General features: G+C 38.1%; 2 long non-coding RNA genes across 3 annotated transcripts; both read right to left on the bottom strand.

Moving 5' to 3' along the window:
- Positions 1-12,135: 12,135 nt before the first annotated feature.
- Positions 12,136-19,298, bottom strand: LOC140924772 (uncharacterized). Of its 2 annotated transcripts, none has more exons than XR_012164338.1 (2): positions 19,014-19,298; positions 12,136-12,606 (listed from the first exon to the last, which is right to left on the bottom strand). It is a non-coding gene; the product is annotated as an uncharacterized lncRNA (long non-coding RNA). The 2 variants fall into 2 exon arrangements; XR_012164337.1 differs by lacking the exon at positions 12,136-12,606 and adding an exon at positions 17,202-17,644.
- LOC140924774 (uncharacterized) lies at positions 14,547-16,632 on the bottom strand. The gene is made up of 2 exons (XR_012164339.1): positions 16,533-16,632; positions 14,547-14,997 (listed from the first exon to the last, which is right to left on the bottom strand). It is a non-coding gene; the product is annotated as an uncharacterized lncRNA (long non-coding RNA).
- Positions 19,299-21,105: the final 1,807 nt, after the last annotated feature.

Raw genomic sequence — 21,105 nt, 5'->3', positions numbered from 1 at the left:
ACCTTCATTGTCTCGTGCTTTTTTTACTACGAGGCTCGAAAGGTGACTGCAGAAAGTGCTTGCCAGATACACATTAATTTTCCAAAGTTGTCCTTAGGCTGACCACCTACTATTTCTATTATCATCAGTATCTGCAAGACTTTGCGTGGTGTTAATGCGATGACTGCTTGCGACTTGGCTTGCAACTGCTACGACTGCTACTACTAAAAACTCCAGTAAAACTATTTACTGTACAGGATCCAATGAAATAGGCCAGTTACGCGTATTTTTAGGTGACAATCACCAAATGAGGATGAACAACCTTGAGAAAAATTATGAGAAACACCAGTCATAGAATTTGAATTTTTACATGTCGTGTCAACCAAATAATGTGACCTGTTATCTTCGTATGTGAAAATATTATGGTTGCTATGGTTACATTATAAATCATGCCTTTTGCACCAAAAAAAAAGTGTTAGTGGTTTGGCATTTCAGTGGTGTTTACATATAATAAATCGAACATTACATGACTGCTTGGAGATACAAAACTTCTCTTCTGGAGTTGAAAAATTAATGTTTCATTAGTTAGTGATATTGGAAGAGAAAATTTTGTATTTCTGCGCAGAGATAAAAGGAAAAGCAGGAGATATCCATATGAACCTTGTAAAAAGCCATCACTAAAGGCACCACACTGAAGCAGTCTGTAAAATACTGAAGACATCTTATATTGTGTACTTCCAGAAAATATCCATACCTCACCTTGAAGGGCATGAATGTTGTTGATAATTTTTTTGGCAATTTCTTGAAAAAACCCAGTATGGCATCTAATAACCTCAAGGACACCATTAACTAATAATTAACCATGGTGGTGATGCCTTCACTATTGACTACAGGGGTAATGTCATCTGCAAAAGAACCAGCTACATTCAAACTAAATACCACGTGAACTTTGATTACTTCATTTTAGTTAGAACATGTTACAAGAAAGCTTAGAACCCTATCAAATTCAATAAGATAGATCAAATGTATAATAAAGCAACAGCTAGATAACCGGAAGTTTACTCACAAGCTGATGACAATTGTATTACACTGTAAAGAAAACTATGATGTAAACCGTGAAAAAAAGCATTTAGCCCACTGTAGCTAAAAGATGGTCAATACAAACAATAATACTTGTTTCAAAGACTGGTAACAATGAAACAGTTGATAGCTTGCTCAACACAGAAGCTGTCATTTGATATTTATATTTTCCCCTGGAAAAAAACTCTGTTTAAGCAACCCTTAACTCCCTCGGAAATTGCCTCCTTTTGGACTCCCTCCCCCCCGGAATTTCTGTTGCCCTTCGTGGGGATTATGGATATTTTCTGGAACTACACACTACACTTAGCAAAAGGAAGCCATAGATGAAAAAAATAGTTTTAAAATTCTCCAGCAAATCAACCTTCTTACAGGACAGAAATACAAATACAACTACTGCAAATGCAAACTACAAATATACAACTACTACAAATGTCTCCCTTCAGAGTGCTCATTGCCTACTGATTCAGATACATTCATTTTTTGTAAACATTAAATCTCCAGAATAACGTTCATGTTTTACTTCTTTGTCTTTCTTGAAGGAATAAAATGGTGGGAATGATGATACATGTCTAGTTGAACGATGCATCAGATTTCAACATGTCCATATGAGAAAGTTGGACAGGGACAGAAGGAACTAATAACTTTCCACCTTCTGGTAGGTTTAACCCATAAAACTCTAATGAGCGTTAGTCTAAATAAAGGAAATTTGGGGACCAAACGAGGCAACTCGGTATGATTCACACCCACGTATGACCTTCAAGTTAGATCTGCTTTTGCTCTACTGATTAAAGCTGTGAACCCTGCATACAGCAAGTCGTGGGCAATATTGTGTGGCGGTCCGCGTAGAGGGAAGAACGTTTAACCCTTCAAACCGTAAGATCAAAATTTGAATTCTCATTTGTTGCCCCTATTCATTTCCCATAGATGTAGTGGGCAGAAGTTGATAAAATATCAAGCAAATTTATCTTATAGGTGATCATGTCCGTAATTCTCATCACCACTCTGTTTTACAAAGCATTGATATCAGTTACAAACAGAAATTTCATACTGATCACTCTTAGGGCTTAAAGGGTTAAACGTTCATATCTAATAATCTATTATTTGCCATAGCACTGTGTAGCAAATGATGAAACATACAATTATCTCTGGAGCTACGAAAAATCCTATAAACCCAAAGCGTTATTGCTACTTTATGTGTGTACCCAACCATAATAAAAAAGAATACTACAATCTATATTTTAAAGTTTTGTTATCCTTTCTTTTAGAGTTCCTGTCGCTGCCTAACTACGGCGGAATTGATGTATAAGCTGCTGCATGTTCGGAGCTACATTCTTAGCGGGAGTAAATTTCGTTCTCAACATCGACAAGTGAGTGCTTTGAGTTTGCAAGTCTTCCACTTCCTAGATTTCCGCCATTTTCACCTTTATGTCTTCTCCTTTTCTGTTCCATTACAGAGCACATCAACATTGTTTACCCCAATCTAAAATTATTAACGCGGGCAACGGGAATCCTGGTTTGTCTGGGAACTGATTTTTTGTGTAAAATCGACGGGGTGTATAGGCGTTGAGACGTATCTTGCGTAAACCGCTGACACTCAAAACCGATATTACACAAAAAATCAGGGAACAGAGAAACGTAGGGATACCAATTTAAAATTATTAACGCGGGCAACGGGAATCCTGGTTTGTTTGGGAACTGATTTTTTGTGTAAAATCGACGGGGTGTATAGGCGTTGAGACGTATCTTGCGTAAACCGCTGACACTCAAAACCGATATTACACAAAAAACCAGGGAACAGAGAAACGTAGGGATACCACTCTAAAATTATTAACGCGGGCAACGGGAATCCTGGTTTGTTTGCGAACTGAATTTTTGTGTAAAATCGACCGGGTGTATAGGCGTTGAGACGTATCTTGCGTAAACCGCTGACACTCAAAACCGATATTACACAAAAAATCAGGGAACAGAGAAACATAGGGATACCAATCTAAAATTATTAACGCGGGCAACGGGAATCCTGGTTTGTTTGGGAACTGATTTTTTGTGTAAAATCGACGGGGTGTATAGGCGTTGAGACGTATCTTGCGTAAACCGCTGACACTCAAAACCGATATTACACAAAAAATCAGGGAACAGAGAAACGTAGGGATACCAATTTAAAATTATTAACGCGGGCAACGGGAATCCTGGTTTGTTTGGGAACTGCTTTTTTGTGTAAAATCGACGGGGTGTATAGGCGTTGAGACGTATCTTGCGTAAACCGCTGACACTCAAAACCGATATTACACAAAAAATCAGGGAACAGAGAAACGTAGGGATACCAATTTAAAATTATTAACGCGGGCAACGGGAATCCTGGTTTGTTTGGGAACTGATTTTTTGTGTAAAATCGACGGGGTGTATAGGCGTTGAGACGTATCTTGCGTAAACCGCTGACACTCAAAACCGATATCACACAAAAAACCAGGGAACAGAGAAACGTAGGGATACCACTCTAAAATTATTAACGCGGGCAACGGGAATCCTGGTTTGTTTGCGAACTGAATTTTTGTGTAAAATCGACCGGGTGTATAGGCGTTGAGACGTATCTTGCGTAAACCGCTGACACTCAAAACCGATATTACACAAAAAATCAGGGAACAGAGAAACATAGGGATACCAATCTAAAATTATTAACGCGGGCAACGGGAATCCTGGTTTGTTTGGGAACTGATTTTTTGTGTAAAATCGACGGGGTGTATAGGCGTTGAGACGTATCTTGCGTAAACCGCTGACACTCAAAACCGATATTACACAAAAAATCAGGGAACAGAGAAACGTAGGGTTACCAATCTAAAATTATTAACGCGGGCAACGGGAATCCTGGTTTGTTTGGGAACTGATTTTTTGTGTAAAATCGACGGGGTGTATAGGCGTTGAGACGTATCTTGCGTAAACCGCTGACACTCAAAACCGATATTACACAAAAAATCAGGGAACAGAGAAACGTAGGGATACCAATCTAAAATTATTAACGCGGGCAACGGGAATCCTGGTTTATTTGGGAACTGATTTTTTGTGTAAATCGACGGGGTGTATAGGCGTTGAGACGTATCTTGCGTAAACCGCTGACACTCAAAACCGATATTACACAAAAAATCAGGGAACAGAGAAACGTAGGGATACCATTCTAGAATTATTAACGCGGGCAACGGGAATCCTGGTTTGTTTGGGAACTGATTTTTTGTTTAAAATCGACGGGGTGTATAGGCGTTGAGACGTATCTTGCGTAAACCGCTGACACTCAAAACCGATATTACACAAAAAATCAGGGAACAAAGAAACATAGGGATACTACTCTAACTCGGGTACTTTTCAAATTGGAAACTTATGCTAACTTCTTAGTTTCTTCCTATCTCTACAGGCGGTGGTAGCACGCTTTGGGATTGCCAAACAAACTCTATTGATCATGATTATTTCTTCCGCTTTCTTTTTTAAAGAGAGGGCGGTCCACACGACTACAATCTAAAATTATCAACGCGGACAACGGGAATCCTGGTTTTTTTGGGAACTGATTTTTTGTGGAAATTCGACGGAATGTATAGGCGTTGAAACGTATTTTGGGTTAACCGCTGACACTCGAACCGATAACACAATAAATCAGGGAACAGAGAAACGTAGAGATACCAATATTGGAAACTTATGCTAACTTCTTACTGTCTTCCATCTCTAAAGGTGAGGGTAGCACGCTTTTGGATTGCCAAGTATACTATATTGATCATGATTCTTTTTTTCCGCTTTCCTAGACTTCTAACGTTTTCCTATTTATCTTTAGTATTGTTGTTTTAAATCGTCCACAATACTGGACTTTGTAGGATTTGAATTTTATTTAGTGTTTCAGGGACAAAGCAAAGATATGCATAATTTAGGCTTAAAATTATTGGGCAGAGATTAGAATCCTGGACCCTGACTGACCACACCCTGCTGCTTTTGCTTCAACTTCAGTATCTTCCAGTTTTAAAGTTTGGCTGGTGAGTATATCACGTTATGAATTTCTTTTAATTTTCCTTTTTAATATCTAGTGATTTTGAAGAAGCGACTTTTCAAAACATTTAGCTATAAAAAATTGCGGAAAAAAAAACATTTAATGAATTTTAAAAAAGTTAGAAAATACAAGACTTTTCGACGTTACCGGACGTCATTATCAAGTGAAAGAAATACAATATGAATGTTCTATAAATACAAGAAAAACAATAGTTTATTAAAGGGAAATATAACATATAAAAATATGTTACAAGTCAAACAAAGAGTTTAGCACTGATGGAGTCACTCTGAGTGTCAAGGCTAGGCCTCAGTTCTTTAATGAATAGCATTTAGTAAACGAGGCAGTCAAATTTCTCGTGGCATTTCTTGAGAACGCCAAATTGGCCCTCATTGAGAAGATTTTTGTCACCGTGAGCTTCTAATAAATGTTTACCGATAGCTGAATATTTGTGTTCGGCAATGTGTTGATGGAGGTGTCAGGCTGTGTAGCCAACATAATCTGCATCACACAGATCACGTGCAAATTTGTAAACAACGCATTGCTGACTTACAACACTTGGCTTAATTTCTTTAGGCTTAAGATCTATGAGCTCATAAATTCTACCGTTAATATGTTTATTCAGAATATTGCAACTAAGCCAGAAAAGAAAAGCGATGATGGCAACACGATCAGAATAGTTCTTCCCTTCAAAGATCAGATAGCCGCTAACGCAGTGCGTAGGCAATTGCGTGATCTCAGCAATAAGATTGCCATCACTTTACAGCCTCCTCTTAGGAAAAAATGCGGAAGAGGAGCGTCCGTAAACAGCCTAAACAATTTTCCCTTGCACTGAACTTGTGGAAGAATTATGCGATATCAGCCAGGACCTATAAAACTGTTATTCTTACCTTAGAATTCTCCTTTTTATTGCCAATACAGCTAATCAAATCAATTGTAGTGGTTAGTGTCCAATTGCTATTTTAGATCTGAGACTAAGTGGGCAGTTTACAGAGTTTTAAAAGCTAATTTATAATGCTTCCTTGTTTTATGACGATCTGCCAAAGCAAAAGGACAAGAGTAAGAAAGTGGAAGAGGAAGATTAGTAAACTGGACAAGGACATCAGGGATAAAACATCTGCCACACTGAATCGAAGAAAGTTTACAAGTCTTTCGCCAAGAAAAATAACGGAAAAACCTTAGTCAGTAAAATGTCTGTCAAAAGGCCCGGGAGAGGCTTTTTTCCAGTCACTGTTGAAGGAGAAATACCATGGAGAAGAGAGGCCATTGCTGGTTTGCACGTGACGTCACGGCGGCCATATTGGAGGTCAAGAATAAAAGCATTTCTCTCCTCTGGGAACTTAACTCTGTTTTCATGTAAATTCTTCAAGAAAAATTCTATGGTATTGACCTTCAACATGGCCGCCTTGTCACGTGGTTGCAAACCACGAATTGGAGACGGTTGTTTGATAAATTCTGTTGAAGGGGGTGAAAAGATTACACCAAAGTCTCAATTTAGCAGCCCTGCAGACCAAAGTCTGATTCAGCTTTTCATGGACCCATTTGAACTCCATTTCAACCAAAAAGAGCCCTTTAAAAAGCCTATTCCACGCTGGGACGTATTTCATTGCTTGGGTCCAGATTAGCCCTAGAAAATCGTACTATATTGTTGTTGAGAATTCATGTTAACGTAACGTTCACCACATAACCGATGCCAACTACCAATAGATGTGGTTAACACTGGATGCTCATGTACGGCCATTTACTTTCTTAACATCCGATAATTAATGGACAATTTTTATTTTTCTTTCTCATAATTAACAGCCAAACAAGGAAAGAGAACCCTGAGTCCCAATATAGCGTCGCATCTAACAGACAAGCGGAACTTATCAGAATTGTTGTTCTGTGAAATAAAACTGGATTGTAAGAACAAGGCACTGAATGTGGAACAGAAAGATTGGACCCTAAAGAGCAGTGAATGAATATGCAACTTTAAATGCTGCAGGAATTTATTTCCTCCTCAAAACCATATCAGCAGATGCGATCAAGATTAACTCACTTTTACAGAAAAGGCGGCTGTTTCTTTTTACCACGTAAAAGTCCCGTAGGAAGGACTATGGACCTTGAGCCTTGGTTCCTACCCAGATTTCCTGCCCGCATTTTTTCCCCTCGGGGTTTTTTGCAATAGGGCAGGTTTTTTCTGGCCTCCGTCTGACCGCTTATATTTCAGTTGTAAGCGGTAGCTCAACTCTGCCAGATTTCAGTCTTGCTTCGTTTTTAAGTAATATCTTTCAATTCACTCTGAGGTCAGTTGACCCAGAATAGGTTATAAGTTTTGGCGACATAAATTAAGATTGACTTTAGAATGTACACCTCCAGCCAGGGTTGCGAACTGTATAATATGCCCTTGGCTATTAGCCTGTGTTCTTGGTTGGGTACGTGAGTGATAGCCTTGCTTTGGAAAAGACTGAGAAAACTTGACTTATTCGCAGATTACACGTACACTAGTTGGCTATATCGTATAGCAGGGATGGTTCATGTCAAGCCCTCCAAAAATAAACGTATATGCTTAGACACTATGACTAAACTTAACGTAACCAGTATTTAACAGTTGGAACTTTGTACATTAGTTCAAAAAATTGAAATTAAAAATGTTTTCCTTCATTGTAACCTGAGAAAACAGCCGACATTTTGCAACGCTACCACTGGTTTCCCCGCCAAATGACCTCTGAGAAACGAGCGCAGAAATTCCATAGTGATGACGCGTCACTACCCAGATCTGGGTAGTGCTTCTGATTGGTCGTGCCACGTGGGAAATTTGATTCAACCAATGAGAAGCACTACCCAGATCTGGATAGTGACGCGTCATCAGTATAGAATTTCTGTGCTCGTTTCTCAGACGTCATTTGGCGGGAAAACCAGTGGTGGCGTCGCCAAATGTCGGCTATTTTCTCGGGCTACCTTCATTGCTGTATATATATTTTTTTCATTGGTGTATATTTGTTGTTTACTTCACATATACGCATACTCGAGCGAGTGCTGTCTTCAAAGACATTCCGATCGTTCTCAAACGTTAGGTTTACGATCAGTGCATCTTACTAACAGTCACTTACGGATATGTGACCTGAAATCATACGAAACAACAAATCTTGAAACTCAGAACTATGCAGAGAGCGCATGAGAAGAATCATGGCGAGATCGCAAAACAGCTCATTGGATCCGAGAAGAAACCAAAGTACCAGATATCATGGTAATAATAAGCACACTCAAATGGAACTGGGCTGGTTATTTGGCGAGAAGAACAGACAACCGTTGGACAATCAGCATTACGTTCATGACGCGCCGAGGACATATAAGGAACTGAGGAAAACCAAGGACGAGATGAAGGGAGGACTTAGATGATTTCCAAAACCTGTCACCATGTCGCGCAAAAGTGGTCCAGTAGAGAAGAGAATCATTTCTAGCCTTTAAAAATATCCACTTCAGATAGTCGCATTTTTCCATATCTTCCAAAGGGGTTAACTCATGATTTTGGTCAAAAAATGGCATTTTTTACATTTTCTGTTTTGGGGTAAAATTCATCTTGAAATAATGTTTGGGGATCTTTTCGACACGAAAGAATCGTTTTTAGCCTTTAAAGATTTGCACTTCAGATTGTTGCATTTTTTCATATTTTCCAAAAGGGTTAACCCATGATTTAAGTCAGAAAATCTCATTTTTTACATTTACTGATTTGGGGTAAAAATCACCTTGAAATAATGTTTGGGGATCTTTTCGACAGAAACAAGAGCCACATGGCTCTTGACAGAAAAGAATCGTTTATAGCATTTAAAGATTTGCACTTCAAATTGTCGCATTTTTTTATATTTTCCAAAGAGGTTAACTTATGATAATGGTCAAAAAAAGGATTTTTTTTCGGTTTCTGTTTTTCCGCAAAAATGACCTAGAAATAATATTTGGGGATCTTTCTTTTTGAAAAAAATTGTTTCCAGCCTATAAAAATATGCACTTCAGGTAGTCACACTTTTATATATTTTCCAAAGGGGTTAACCCATGATTTTGGTCAAAAAATGGCATTTTTTACATTTTCTGTTTTTAGGCAAAAAGCATCTTGAACGAATGTTTGGGGATCTTTTCGACAAAAAAGAATCGTTTATAGCCTTAAAAAAGGTCTTCAGACAGTCGTCATTTTGCGGTATTTTCGAAAGAGGTTAACCCATGATTATGGTCAAAAAACAAAATTTTTTCAGTATCTGTTTTTGGGAAAAAATGTTCCTTAAATAATGATTAGCGATCTTTTAGATGGAAAAGAATTGTTTCTAACCTTTAAAAATTTAAACCTCAGATAGTCGCAATCTTGCATATTTTGCAAAGGGGTTAACCCATGATTTTGGTCAAAAAATGGCATTTTTTACATTTTCTGTGGTTGGGCAAAAATGATCTTGACATAAAGTTTGAGGATTTTTTCTACAGTAAAGAATAGTTTCTAACTTTTAAAAATTTGCACTTCAGATAGTCGCATTTTTTGCATATTTTCGTTAGGGCTTAAACCATGATTTTTGGTCCAAAAAATGGCATTTTTTACATTTTCTGTTTTTGGGCAAAAATGATCTTGAAATACCGTTTGGAGATCTTTTCGACAGGAAAGAATCGTTTATAACGTTTAAAAATTTGCGCTTCAGATAGTCGCATTTTTGCATGTTTTCCAAAGGGGTTAACCCATGATTATGGTCAAAAAACGGAATTGTTTTCGCTTTCTGTTTTTGAGCAAAAATGGCCTTGAAATAATGTTTGGGGATCTTTTAGTTCGAAAAGAATCATTTCTAGCCTATAAAAATATGCACTTCAGATAGTCCAATTTTGCATATTTTCCAAAGGGGTTAACCCATGATTTTCGTCAAAAAATGGTATTTTTAAAATTTTCTGTTTTGGGGCAAAAATGATCTTGAAATACCGTTTGGAGATTTTTTTAGACAGAAAAGAATCGTTTTTAGCCTTTCGCAAGTTTCCATTTTTTCCAAAAGGATTAACCCATGATTATGGTGAAAAAACGGAATTTTTTTCAGTTTTGTTTTTCGCGCAAAAATGACCTTAAAATAATGTTTGAGGATCTTTTACTTTCGAAAGAATCGTTTTTAGCCTATAGAAATATGTACTTCAGATAGTCGCATTTTTGCATATTTTCCAGAGGGGTTAACCTATGATTATGGTCAAAACATGGTATTTTTTACATTTTCTGTTTTGGGACAAAAATCATCTTGAAATAATGTTTGGGGATCTTTTCGACACAAAAGAATCGTTTTTAACCTTTAAAAATTTTCACTTTGGATAGTCTCATTTTTGGATATTTATATTTTCCAAAGGGGTTAACCCATGATTTTAGTCAAAAAATGGCATTTTTAAAATTTTCTGTTTTAGGGCAAAAATCATCTTGAAATAGTGTTTGGGGATCCTTGGAATAAAAAGAATCATTTCTAGCCTTTAAAAATTTGCACTTCAGATAGTCGCATTTTTGAATATTTTCCAAAGGGGTTAACCCATGATTATGGTCAAAAAACGGAATTTTTTCCGCTTTCTGTTTTTGCGCAAAAATGGCCTTCAAATAATGTTTGGGGATCTTTTAGTTCGAAAAGAATCGTTTCTAGCCTATAAAAATATGCACTTCAGATAGTCCAGTTTTGAATGTTATCCAAAGGGATTAACCCATGATCTCGCTCAAAAAATGGCATTTTTTACATTTTCTGTTTTTAGGAAAAAATGATCATGTAATAAAGTCTGAGGATCTTTTCGACACTAAAGAATAGTTTTTTAACTTTTGAAAATTTGGACTTCAGATGGTCGCATTTTTGGATATTTTCCAAAGGGGTTAACCCATGATTATGGTGAAAAACAGAATTTTTTTCGGTTTCTTTTTGTGCAAAAATGACCTTGAAATAATGTTTAGGTATCTTTTAGTTGGAAAAGAATCGTTTCGAGCCCATAAAAATATGCACTTCGGATAATCGCATTTTTCCATTTTTTCCAAATGGGTTAACCCATGGTTATGGTATAAAAAAAGGAATTTTTTTCAGTTTCGTTTTTTGCTCAAAAATGAACTTTAAATAATGCTTAGGAATCTTTTACTTGGAAAGAATCGTTTCTAGCCTTTAAAAATATGCACTTCAGATAGTCGCATTTTTAAATACCGTAAAATTCCGAAAATAAGCCCCTCCAAATATAAGCCCCCCAAAATCGTAACACAAAAAACCCTCCGTTAAATCGCCCCTTCGAATATAAGCCCCCCGGGGGGCTTGTACTTGGAATTGGCCCTCGCATTTAGATACTTGCTTTTTTTTGCATATTTTCCAAAGGGATTAACCCATGATTTTGGTGAAAAAGTAGAATTTTTTCAATTACCTTTTTTGGGCTGAAATTATCTTGAAATAATAATTGGGGATCTTTTAGATCGAAAGGAATCTTTTCCCGCCTTTAAAAATATGTACTTCAGATAGTCGCATTATTGCATTTTTTTCAAAGGGGTTAACCCATGATTTTGGTCAAAAAAATGGCATTTTTTTATTTTCTGTTTTTGGGCAAAAATGATCTTGAAATAATGTTTGGGGATCTTTTCAAAAGAAAATAATCGTTTTTAGCGTTTAAGAATATGCATTTCAGATAGCTGCATTTTTTTTTCCAAAGGGGTTAACCCATGATTTTGTTTAAAAAAATGGCAACTAATCTTTAAATAATGTTAGGGAATCTTTTTGCAATGGACAGATAAAAATGAAACAAATCTTGCTGATGAAAATATGCACTTCAGATAGTCGCATTTTTGCATATTTTCCAAAGGAGTTAACACATGATTTTTGGTCAAAAAATGGCATTTTTGTTTCAGTTTTTGCTTTATCGCAAAAATGATCTTTAAAGAAATTTTGGGGATCTTTTAAAATAAATTTTAAAACAGAAAAAATCGACTCTCGACCCTCGACACTTCGACCAACAGTCGGACTCCGTTTTGCATTTTGACATGTTCAACAAGCATTTTGAGCCCGTGTCAATCAACGAGTCTGTCATTCTTATAAAAGAAAAGAAAACAATTTTGAGTTAGAATCCTGCTAAACGTTTGGTGGACTCCTTTGTTTTATTAAGATACAAACACTCCACCTCTCCTTTATTAATCATAAGTTTACAGCTGCGATAATTTTCTCTTAGTTTCCTGTTCTTGAATTACTCAAACTGTTTGTACGCCTTAAAGATCAGAAAAGAACAAGTTTATTTTTACAGGTTTTTGTATAAAAGTTTCATATTAATGGCATTTATCTGTAATGATATCACACCAAAGGGAACAGCACTCGATTAAAGAAGAACACATCTGTCCCTTTATTTTACAGCTCTGATTCCTGAATCTGCTCTTTGCGTCTGAATCCATAGCAGGATCATCTCTCACGCCGTCAATTTCCTCGATCAATTCCTGACGATGAACAAAGTGAACCGCAAAGCCGCGAGCAGTCACTAGGAAGAACAGCCAGGCAGAGATCAAAGAAATCACCAACAGAAGCCTCATTTTGCTGTAAGACAACGAAAATGTAATACAGTCAAACCTTTGTACATCGGTCACCCCAGGGAAATGGCAAAGTGACCGTTAAATACAGGGTGATTGCTATATACAGGTCAACTTTGCAGAAAACATAAGGCAACTAAAATTTTTGGTAGTGTATATATACAGGGCCGTTGATCAAACATAAAACACACTGAAACAGCGGTGATAAACATTGTGAGTTTTCGCATTTTTATAAACCTAAAGTTTCGTATGCTATTCAAACATACTATTTCAAAGGTGATCTTAAGTGACCGTTAAAGAAAATTAAATGACGAGACTAATTGATTGATTAACTTATTGATTGTACCACCTTGCACAGCCAATTATGAAGCAGCTGTAAACAAAGTCGGTTAGTTACGGTAAGTCTAGTCTGCGAGCAAGCTCTCCATTTGGGGAAGTCACGCGAGAGCAGCACGCGAAAGGAGACGCGAGTGCGAGGGCCGCTCACTCGCGTGTTCTCGCGAATCACTTGCCTCGCCATAAAATTATAGAGAGCTTGTTAGCACAGGCCGCTGAGGTAAATCTAAAATCCCATGATGTGACCGTGATGATGGTATGATCAGCAGAATTTTGGATAATGTTGATTTGTTATCTATTGCCAATTTACTAATTTCCGGTTACTTTTTATATTTTTCGCGTTTTTAGGCGAGCACACGATGCCTTCATGGAGCGTGAGTTGAGACGTTTTCACTGTAGCCTGAATTTCATCCAATTACCTCCAGTCCTTATTACTCCCTCAGTAACGTCGTTGCGGAGAGGAGAAAACGACTCGAAGCCTTCGGATGAAATTCAGGCTATTTCCACTGCCGTCGTCCTTGTTGTTCTTGTCTCTGTTGGCGCATGAAGATACCTACTTTTTTAAAGACATGATAGACCACTCTGTCGGGCGTGTACCTCAGTATTTGCGAAGAAATACGAGACTGTCCACAGACATTATCTTTACTTATTTCCTTTACTTTTACCGTCCTTTGTTAGATGTTATTTCTCTGTTTTGAAACTCTCATAAAATCCCAAAAAGGTTGTACGTTGATCTTAACATAATCGCCACGACTCAGCATGTTCATGGGCCAGTTTCTCGAAAGTACAGGTAACTTTTCGGGACCGAAATCAAATATTCAAATCGAAATATAGAGAATAACATCGTGGGTCCTGGCTAGCAAACTACTCCATTTTGTTTCATTAACTGACAGTTTCAACATGTTAGATGCCCAGCTACTGAACTTTACCTTGCACGTAATCAACAACAGCTTTACGGGCCCGTTAATAACGGCGGGACTTTCGAGAAACGGGCCCAAAGATCTAAATAATCATTAAAAAAAAAAAGAAAAATTAATTAACTTACCAAAATGACTCTTCTCAAGATGTTTGTCCAAGTCAAACGAAATGAAACTTAAGAGGAAGGCAACTGTGAAACAACTTTGAAATTACTGATCTCTTCTCTTGAATTGATCGTACTCGAGTGAAGGATCGATCAAATGGCCTGCACAAGCTGACGCGTAAGAACTATATTAAATTCCAAGATCAAAGTTCACAAAAATGATTGGAATGACCAATCAAGCAGAAAAACCAAACGATTGTCATTGACTTTGGTCAAAAAATTGAATTTTTTTTCATTTTCGGTTTTTGGGCAAAAATGATCTTGAAAATATATTTTTGGGGATCTTTTAGATAGAATCGTTTCTAGCCTATAAAAATATGTACTTCAGATAGTCGCATTTTTGCATATTTTCCAAAGGGGTTAACCCATGATTTTAGTCAAAAAATCGACTCTCGACCCTCGACACTTCGACCAACAGTCGAACTCCGTTTTGCATTTTGATATGTTCAACAAGCATTTTTAGCCGTGTCAATCAACGAGTCTGTCATTCTTATAAAAGAAAAGAAAACAATTTTGAGTTAGAATCCTGCTGAACGTTTGCTGGACTCCTTTGTTTTATTAAGATACAAACACTCCACCTCTCCTTTATTAATCCTTAGTTTACAGCTGCGATAATTTTCTCTTAGTTTCCTGTTCTTGAATTTCTCAAATTGTTTTTACGCCTTAAAGATCAGTAAGAACAAGTTTATTTTTGCAGGTTTTTGTATAAAAGTTTCATATTAAGTGCATGTAAAGTTCGTGGGAGTACACCAATGGGAACAGCACTGGAATATAGACCAACACCGCTCTCCCTTTTCACGACAGTTCTGGTTCCTGAATCTGCTCTTTGCGTCTGAATCCATAGCAGGATCATCTCTCACGCCGTCAATTTCCTCGATCAATTCCTGACGATGAACAAAGTGAACTACAAAGCCGCGAGCAGTCACTAGGAAGAACAGCCAGGCAGAGATCAAAGAAATCACCCACACAAGCCTCATTTTTCTGTAAGAGAACGAAAATGTAACACAGTCAAACCTTTGTACACAGTCACCCTCGTCCCCAGGGCTTTTCGCTTTCCCCAGGGCTTTTCCATTTTTTAAGGGAAAGGCCCTGGGGACGAGGTTGTACAACAGTCACCCTGGGGAAACGGCAATGTGACCGTTAAATAGAAGGTTATTACTATATACAGGTCAACTTTGCAGAAAACATAAGGCAACTAAAATGTTTTGTAGTGTATATATACAGGGCCGTTGATCAAAAATAAAACACAAACAGCGGTGATAAACATTGTGAGTTTTGGCATTTTTATAAACCTGACGTTTCGTATGCTATTCAACATACTATTTCAAAAGTGATCTTAAGTGGCTGTTAAAGAAAATGACAAGACTAATTGATTGCCTTCGTGCAGACGTCTCCTATTTCCTTTGTTGCAAGCGGAAAAGGGACGGAGACGTCTTTACGCAGGCAACTAATTGATTGATTAACTAATTGATTGTACCACCTTGCACAACCAATTATGAAGCAGCGGTAAACAAAAGCGGTTAGTTACGGTAAGTCTAGTCTGCAAGCAAGCTCTCCATTTGAGGAAGTCGCGAAAAGTCACACGAGAGCAGCACGCGAAAGGAAACGCGAGTGCGAGGGGCGCTCACTCGCGTGTTCTCTCGCGGCTCACATGCCTCTCCATAAAATTATAGAGAGCTTGTAAGCACAGGCTAAGGTAAATCTAAAGTTCCATGATGTGACCGTGATGATGGTATGATCAGCAGAATTTTGGATAATGTTGATTTGTTATCTATTGCCAATTTATTAATTCCCGGTTACTTTTTATATTTTTCGCGTTTTTAGGCGAGCACACGATGCCCTCATGGAGCGTGAGTTGAGACGTTTTCACTGTAGCCTGAATTTCATCCGATTACTTCGAGTCCTTATTACTCCCTCAGTAACGTCGTTGCTGAGAGGAGAAAACGACTCGAAGCAATCGGATGAAATTTAGGCTATTTTCACTGCCGTCGTCCTTGTTGTTCTTGTCTCTGTTGGCGCATGAAGATAACTACTTTTTTAAAGACATGATAGACCACTCTGTCGGGCGTGTACCTCAGTATTTGTGAAGAAATACGAGACTGTCCACAGACAATATCTTTACTTATTTCCTTTGCTTTTACCGTCCTTTGTTAGATGTTATTTCTCTGTTTAGAAACTCTCATAAAATCCCAAAAAGGTTGTACGTTGATCTTAACATAATCGCCACGACTCAGCATGTTTATGGGCCAGTTTCTCGAAAGTACAGGTAACTTTTCGGGACTGAAATCAAATATTCAAATCGAAATATAGAGAATAACATTGTGGGTCCTGGCTAGCAAACTACTCCATTTTGTTTCATTAACTGACACTTTCAACATGTTAGATGCCCAGTTACTGAACTCTACCTTGCACGTAATCAACAACAGCTTTGCAGGCCCGTTAATAATCGGGACTTTCGAGAAACGGGCCCAAAGATCTAAATAATCATTAAAAAATAGAAAAATGAATTAACTTACCAAAAAGACTCTTCTCAAGATGTTTGTCCAAGTCAAACGAAATGAAACTTGAGAGGAAGGCAACTGAAGCAACTTTGAATTGATCGTACTCGAGTGAAGGATCGATCAAATGGCCGGCACAAGCTGACGCAAATCGAAGTTCACAAAAATGATTCACATGACCAATCAAGCAGAGAAACCAAACGATTGTCATGATTTTGGTAAAAAAATTGAATTTTTTTCATTTTCTGTTTTGGGGCAAAAATTATCTTGAAAAAATGTTCGGGAAACTTTTAGATAGAAAAGAATCAAAAATATGCACTTCAGATAGTCGCATTTTTGCATATTTTCGAAAGGGGTTAACCCATGATTTTAGTCAAAAAATTGAAGTTTTTCATTTTCTGTTTTGCGGCAAAAATGATCTTGAAAAAATGTTTGGGGATCTTTTAGATAGAAAAGAATCGTTTCTAGCCTATAAAAATATGCACTTCAGATAGTCGCATTTTTGCATATTTTCCAAAGGGGTTAACCCATAATTTTAGTCAAAAAATCGACTCTCGACCCTTGACACTTCGACCAACAGTCGGACTCTGTTTTGCATTTTGATATGTTCAACAAGCATTTTGAGCCCGTGTCAATCAACGAGTCTGTCATTCTTATAAAACAAAAGAAAACAATTTTGAGTTAGAATCCTGCTGAACGTTTGGTGGACTCCTTTGTTTTATTAAGATACAAACACTCCACCTCTCCTTTATTAATCATTAATTTACAGCTGCGATAATTTTCTCTTAGTTTTCTGTTCTTGAATTACTCAAACTGTTTGTACGCCTTAAAGATCAGTAAGAACAAGTTTATTTTTACAGGTTTCATATTAAGTGCATTTATATCTCAAGGGATTACACCAAAGGGAACAGCACTGGAACATTAACGTACAACTCTCTCCCTTTTTACGACAGCTCTGGTTCCCGAATCTGCTCTTTGCGTCTGAATCCATAGCAGGATCATCTCTCACGCCGTCAATTTCCTCAATCAATTCCTGACGATGAACAAAGTGAACTGCAAAGCCGCGAGCTGTCACCAGGAAGAACAGCCAGGCAGAGATCAAAGAAATCAACAACAGAAGCCTCATTTTGCTGTAAGACAACGAAAATGTAATACAGTCAAACCTTTGTACAACGGTCACCCCAGAGAAATGGCAAAGTGACCGTTAAATACAGGGTGATTGCTATATACAGGCCAACTTTGCAGAAAACATAAGGCAACTAAAATTTTTGGTAGTGTATATATACAGGGCCGTTGATCAAAAATAAAACACAATCAGCGGTGATAAACATTGTGAGTTTTCGCATTTTTATAAACCTGACGTTTCGTATGCTATTCAACATACTATTTCAAAAGTGATCTTAAGTGACCGTTAAAGAAAATGACGAGACTAATTGATTGATTAACTTATTGAATGTACCACCTTGCACGGCCAATTATGAAGCAGCTGTAAACAAAGTCGGTTAGTTACGGTAAGTCTAGTCTGCGAGCAAGCTCTCCATTTGGGGAAGTCGCGAGAAGTCACGCGAGAGCAGCACGCGAAAGGAAACGCGAGTGCGAGGGGCGGTAACTCGCGTGTTCTCTCGCGGCTCACATGCCTCGCCATAAAATTATAGCGAGTTTGTAAGCACAGGCTAAGGTAAATCTAAAGTCCTATGATGTGACCGTGATGATGGTATGATCAGCAGTATTTGGGATAATGTTGATTTGTTATCTATTGCAAATTTATTAATTCCCGGTTACTTTTTATAGTTTTCGCGTTTTTAGGCGGGCACACGATGCCTTCATGGAGCGTGAGTTGAGACGTTTTCACTGTAGCCTGAATTTCATCCAATTACCTCCAGTCCTTATTACTCCCTCAGTAACGTCGTCGCTGAGTGGATAAAACGACTCGAAGCAATCGGATGAAATTCAGGCTATTTCCACTGACGTCGTCGTTGTTGTTCTTGTCTCTGTTGGCGCATGAAGATGACCACTTTTTTAAAGACATGATAGACCACTCTGTCGGGCGTGTACCTCAGTATTTGCGAAGAAATACGAGACTGTCCACAGACATTATCTTACTTATTTCCTTTGCTTTTACCGTCCTTTTTTAGGTGTTATTTCTCTGTTTAGAAACTCTCATAAAATCCCAAAAAGGTTGTACGTTAATCTTAACATAATCGCCACGACTCAGCATGTTCATGGGCCAGTTTCTCGAAAGTACAAGTAACTTTTCGGGACGGAAATCAAATATTCAAATCGAAATATAGAGAATAACATCGTGGGTCCTGGCTAGCAAACTACTCCATTTTGTTTCATTAACTGATAGTTTCAACATGTTAGATGCCCAGCTACTGAACTCTACCTTACACGTAATCAACAACAGCTTCGCAGGCCCGTTAATAACGGCGGGACTTTCGAGAAACGGGCCCAAAGATCTAAATATTCATTAAAAAATAAAAAAATGAATTAACTTACCAAAAAAGACTCTTCTCAAGATGTTTGTCCAAGTCAAACGAAATGAAACTTGAGAGGAAGGCAACTGCAACAACTTTGAATTGTTCTCTTTTCTTGAATTTATCTTACTTGAGTGAAGGATCGATCAAAGTCATCAAATGTCCTGCACAAGCTGACGCGTAAGAACTATATTAAAGTCCAAAATCAAAGTTCACAAAAATGATTGGAATGACCAATCAAGCAGAGAAACAAAACGATTGTTATGACTTTGGTCAAAAAATTCAATTTTTTTAATTTGCGGTTTTTGGGCAAAAATGAGCTTGAAAAAATGTTTGGGGATCTTTTACATAAAAAGAATCGTTTCTAGCCTATAAAAATATGCACTTCAAATAGTCGCATTTTTGCATATTTTCCAAAATTAACGACGAATTAACTTACGAAAAAAGACTCTTCTTAAGATGTTTGTCCAAGTCAAAACTTACAAGGAAGGCAACTGTGAAAAAAATTATTAAACTCTTCTCCTGAATTGATCGTACTCGAGTGAAGGATCGATCAAATCGCCTGCACAAGCTGACTCGTAAGAACTATACTAGAGTCCAAAATCAAAGTTCAAAGAAAATGTTTTCCCTGGTAGGGGGAAACATACCACTAGGGATATGTCTTCCCGAGTAGGGAAAAACACATATCACCCGGGATATGTGATTCTCAGGTGGGGAAACACATATCACTAACAACATGTGTTCCCGGGTAGGGAAAACACATATCAATAGGGATATCTGTGCAAAAGTAAGGAAAACACATATCACTAGGAATAAGTGCTCCCGGGTAGGGGAAACACATATTACTAGGGATATGTGTTCCCGGGTAGGGGAAAAACATATCACTAGAGATAAGTTTTCCCAAATAGGGGAAACACATATCACTAGGGATATGTGTTCCTGGGAAGGAGAAACACATATCACTAGGGATATGTGTTTAAGTTAAGGGAAACACATGTCACTAGAGATATGTATTGCCGGGTAGGGGAAAAACATATCACTATTCATATGTCTTCCAGGGTAGAGAAAACACATATCTCTAGAGATATGTGTTTCCGAGGTGGGGAAACACGTTTCACTAGGAATATGTGTTTCCGAGGTGGGGAAACACGTTTCACTAGGAATATGTGTTCAGGGGAAGGGGAAACAAATATCCCTGGGGATATGTGTTTTCGAGTAAGGGAAACACATGTTGCTAGAGATATGTGTTGCCTGATAGGGGAAACACATATCACCAGGGATATGTGTTCCCTGGTAGGGGAAACACGTATCACTAGGGACATGTGTTTCCCAGGTAGGAAAACACCTAACACTAGGGATATGTGTTTCCCAAGTAGGGGAACACATATCACCAGGGATATGTGTTTCCAAGGTGGAAGAACACATATCACTAGGGACATGTGTTTCCCAGGTAGGAAAACACATAACACTAGGGATATGTGTTTCCCAGGTAGGTGAACACATAACACTAGCGATACGTGTTTCCCAGGTGGGACAACACATATCACTAGGGATATGTGTTTCCAAGGTGGGGAAACACTTATCACTAGAAATACGTCTTTCCCAGGTGGGGGAACACATATTACTAGGGATATGTTTTTTTCGGGTAAGGGAAACACATGCCACTAGGGATATGTGTTTCCCAGGTGGGGCAACACATATCACTAGGGACATGTGTTTAACAGGTGGGGAACACATATTACTAAGGATACGTGTTTCCCAGGTGGGGCAACACATATCACAAGGGAAATGTGTTTCCAAGATGGAAGAACACATATCACTAGGGATACGTGTTTCTCAGCTGGGGGAACACATATTACTAGGGATATGTGTTTCCCAGGTGGGGAAACACATATCACTTAAGGGATACATGTTTCCCAGGTGGGAGAACACGTATCACTAGGGATATGTCTATCCCAGGAAGGGGGAACACATCTCACTAGGGATATGTGTTCCCGGGTAAGGAAAACACATATCACTAGGGATACGTGTTTCCCAGGTAGGGGAACACATATCACTAGAGACATGTGTTTCCCAGGTGGGGGAACACATATTACTAAGGATATGTGTTTCCC

The sequence above is a fragment of the Porites lutea genome, chromosome 14 (assembly GCF_958299795.1).
Source record: "Porites lutea chromosome 14, jaPorLute2.1, whole genome shotgun sequence".
Lineage (NCBI taxonomy): Eukaryota > Metazoa > Cnidaria > Anthozoa > Scleractinia > Poritidae > Porites > Porites lutea.
The sequence above is the reverse complement of the archived record's forward strand: the minus strand, read 5'-3'. Positions and strand labels throughout refer to the sequence as shown.